A 4,657-nucleotide genomic window follows, 5' to 3' on the forward strand; every position below is an offset into this window, starting at 1 on the left:
CAGGCACAACTACCGGCTTACCATGGTGCCAGGGGGGAGGGCTGGGAGCCTAAAACGTGGAAAACTCATGTTGGAGAAGACGTTCCCACAAGGAGAACTTATCTGGCAGCTCTTACTGCTGACTGCCGTTCACTGGCCATGACTGCTCAAGTGCCCAACCCGATCTTTAAGCAGCTGTTGTTGAGAGTGTTCCACTCACAGTGGGTTGAGTTCTGAGACTTGCATCGGAGGCTCGTGCTTAATGATAAATATAGACATGCAGGAAGGAACATGGCTTGACCGGCACACGAATTGGTGCTTACCCTGGTGCCTTGAGCTAAGGGTTTCATTCAGACTTGCAACTGGCCCGCTAAATTTTAACTAATGGCCTCATCAAGGGAAGCCCCTTGTTCCTTGTTCCTTGTTCCTTGTTCCTGACAAACTTTTCCGCCACAGATCTGTGGAGTTGAGATAACAAGCCAACTCTTCTGGTTTCCCTGCTTGTTGTTGTTGTTGTTGTTGTTGTTGTTGTTGTTGTTGTTGTTGTTGTTGTTGTTGTTGTTATCCCAGGGACGCCCTGTCCTTGATATGCAGCATTGCTTTCCAGATTTTATTGGGGCGTCGGATGTTTTCTTTTTTGGGGCTTTTGGTTTTGTTTTCTCCTGTATTTTGTGTGCCCTGCTTGGCCAATCTATGTTGTGCCATTGTTGATCTTTCACTGGCTGGAAGATCGCTGTTATTGAGTAACCCGAATCGGCTGGAAGCATGAAGCGCGACCGAAATGGGAGGACGGGAAAAAAGAATAAGAATAAAATTCTAGGCCTTCTCTCTCTCTCGAGGAAAGCCCCCCCCCCCTTTTTTTTTTTAATATGCACGGTGATCCAAGTTTCTTGCTTGATTGAATCTCGACCGATAAGAACTACTCCGTAGGTGCAAGCAAAGTAATCTGTAGAGAAACTTGCATTTATGGTTTACATCCCGGCCACATGCTCCCCACACTGCCTCATCTGCAAATGGGCAAGCTCCTCTCATATTATTACAAAACCTCACGGATCCTTCATTTTCATATCTCAAGTCAACTTGTCCCAACTCACCCCACTCCGGTATTCTAAGAAACAACAGGGGAGCTTACCTAGTGCTTACGGCACCTGCACTTGCACCCATATACATGCTGTCCTTGCATGCTCATCATTTCCTCTCGGAATAAAAATAGAACATTCAGTAGCAAGGAAAAGTGAAAGCAAACGAAAACGAATCCATGGAGGCGTTGTACGGAGACGAATTTGCTTTTAGATCTCATACTGCCCAAGAACTATCATATCTGCAACCAGACGTTCACCCCAACATGATTCTAACACAGTCAACACCCCATTGGAGCAGTCAGCCTCACCAACAACCGCCGCAGCAAGAAGAGTTGTTCCCTACATATTCACCCAACAGCCACCATGATCAACATCAGGAATTGGGTAATCAGCTCTGCTACTACCAAAATTTTCAATTAGAGCAGCAACAGCAACAGCAACAGCAACAGCAACAGCAACAGCAACAGCAACAGCAACAGCAACAGCAACAGGAACAGGAACAACAACAATTCCCATACCAATCCTACCCATACCAATACCAGCATCACCAACCTCCAAATTGCCTCAAGTCCAATCGCCAAGGCGATTCTAGGGCCCGTCTGGCCCTACCTCGCCTCGACACTTCATCTCCCGCTGTCCGGCCCCGCACCCAAACCATCAAGCGGCCGAGATACTATGCTAACTTCCAGATGAACACTCCTGTTACCACCTCCGTCTCTTCCACCACGTCCACTCCACTCTCCTCAAGCACTACATCTCAAGTCATTTCCAAGGGCCCTCAACGCCGAGCGTCCTTCTCATTATTCCCAGACGCAGAGAGCGCGAGCACAGGATCCTCGAATCCTAGGGGGCCTGCGTCATCAGCGGCAGCAACGGCACTAATATCTGCATCATGCCCAAGTTCATCACCGGGCTTTGTGTTTCCCAAACCGATGAAGAATCAAATCGATAACGTCCCATGTTCCACTAAGGCTATGAAGTCCCGAACGCTCTTTGGGGGTGTCGTATCTATCGTATCCTCGTCGCGCAAGGAGCGCAGACTGGTCAAAAAGCAGAAGTCAATACCCAATCTCCCGGATGCCAGTCCTGTGGTTCACCCTAAGAAAGAGTTGAAGCGCTCTCGGTCGCTGTTTGGATTATTGTGGAAGTTGGTGGGGAGGGAAAAATAACGGATATCCCGCTGTTTGATTTTTGATCAAATTGGTGCGCTGAGGGATTCGATGCGCTCCGGTGTTTGGGTTAGTGGTGGTGCTTTTCTTTTCGATTCTGGAGACGAAGATCATCAACAGCAGGGCCGTAATGGATCTTACGCATTTTGTTTCCTGTTTTCCATTTTTGCTTCTCGATTTCGAACTTTCCCTTTGCTTCCGGATATCAGTTGTGTTGGAGTTAGCTTGTCATGGTCACTTTCCCTTCTCAGATTCCATTTCTTTCTTTCTTTCTTTCTTTCTTTCTTTCTTTTGCGGATTGACTTCGTTGCTTCCCCAGCTGTTTGGCACTTGGAATCTTCGAGATCTAGCACAAGAGGCGATGCACTTGATTCATTTTCAATATTAACGGCAAATTTAGGAAATATATCAAAAGAATGATGATATACACAAGTCAGTACCATTTTCAGATGAAGTTCTGGATTTCACTATTGAGGACTCGAAGTCAGTCAGTTCGACAGCGTCTCTTATATAAATATTTACGCACTTCTATTACTTGCACAAAGGTTGTATGAGCTATATACACTTCATGTGCGAAGTTAGTTGGCATATATAACGTGACCACGGAATAGAGTTATTGTGGGATGGTTAATCTTCTCATTGTGCGATCGCTAGCTAACTATATATAGGGGTAATCACGTGCGGTGGAGGGCCGCCTGGGCAACTAGTGCCCAACAGTTATTACACTTGTGTGATCAGTGATCAGCATTTCTAGCCGGGGATCGCTTTGCTCTTCTTATAACCACATAAATACGGCGTGCTGTCCCGGATAGACCGGTGTTGTATATAACGAAACCGCCGCTCTTCGACCTGAGACATCTGGTTGAAGCCGTGGAATCCGAAGGAATCTTCTCGCTCGTTCAATAGAATATCTGAATTGTGCTGCAATGCCGCCGGGCCAGGGTCCTCGTTGCTGAAATGTCCCAGTTTGTCTAGTCGTGGCAGTATTCATCATCCGCACAATGAATTGGGCTAGACGCGCCGAATGCCCTTGGAGTCAGCGTACGTCTGTGGAGGCGGCGATCGGAGATCTAGAGTCCCGTAAACCCGAAAATTCCGAACCCCGTAGCTTGTCTTCTTGGGCAAGCAAAGCTCAGGCCGTTGAGCCGCTCTGAAGGAGTTTTGTGTGGGCACCATTTTCTCAATCAGAGGACGACGGCGAATGGGAATAAAACAGAAACACATCAGATAAATTCGGAAGTCTTGTCCGTTTCTCGAAAATCCAAGGTAGAAGCTTAACTCTCTCGTAAATCCCGGCGAAACATCATCCAATGTTTGAATCCGGGCACAGAATGTCTGCCATAATTCTTAAAAAATATTTCTTGTTTGCTCTGGAATCAAGTTCTAACACCCTTTCGTTTTCCTTTTTGTCCTGTTAATCTCAAACCGACGATTGACCAGGAAAAAGAGAGGGATTCAGTGAAATATGTTGTGGAAGTCATCGTAAATCAAATATCATATTCGGACAATACAAGCATGTCATGCGTTTCGTATGGCACATAAGCGCGGGCCGAGGCTGACGCCTAACTATCTCATGACTGCATAAACGGATTTAAAAAGTAGTTTTCAGTCCGTTACTTTCACGGCCGTAGACCCAAGAGCATAGCGACAAAGCGCTGAGTGCATATCCAGTTTCCGGTATCCATTACCATCTGACGAATCACAGTGATGGAAATAGAGGATCGGAAGTGGTTTATAAATCCCACCGGATATAAAGTTGCGATGGATTGCATCGATTTAATACCTCCGGATCGCTGGAACCCGTTGGGCTCCGCTGGACTTAATATGCTTCAACAGAGAGTTAGCTGCTTAACTCCGGGATAAGTTCTTTTCGGGGACGAATATAAGGATTCGGTTGCACGACCGATTTTAATAATGATATCGATATTATTCTTTGCTTTGCCCTGATGGTGATTCGAGAGTCAGAGTAAAAACCTCATATGTTCGACGCGTCGAGGCTGAACTGATGTCTTTCCAGTGAGATCTGAGGAAGGATGTGAGACACATCAGGCTGAGTGGCAGTGTTCATTGTCCCGTCCAACAGAGAGAGAAATTTGATATCGCGAGCAGGTCTCCATTTGCGAAGTAGTCCACTGTCATCTCATAGATGTAAGGACGCGATCAACTCACGTTGCTTTGGGATGCCACCGCCTGTCTTATTTCAAATGATTTTGCTTGAGGATCAACTATTGCCGCCAATCACCAACAACATCTGGAACTTTCTCAGGCTGGAGTCGCTGAAACCCTCCATGTTCAATTGCCGGAGGAGTTAAAAGATAGTTTCTGGGGGGGATCTATGCAGCATATATCAGTTGAAGGGAGTCAGGATCTAACATAAGCCTGAGCAGTCAGTTCAGCTGCTCGTATTCCAGACCAAAGGTTCTCAAC

Source organism: Histoplasma capsulatum, genomic scaffold (genome assembly GCF_000149585.1).
Source record: "Histoplasma capsulatum NAm1 scaffold_6 genomic scaffold, whole genome shotgun sequence".
NCBI lineage: Eukaryota > Fungi > Ascomycota > Eurotiomycetes > Onygenales > Ajellomycetaceae > Histoplasma > Histoplasma mississippiense.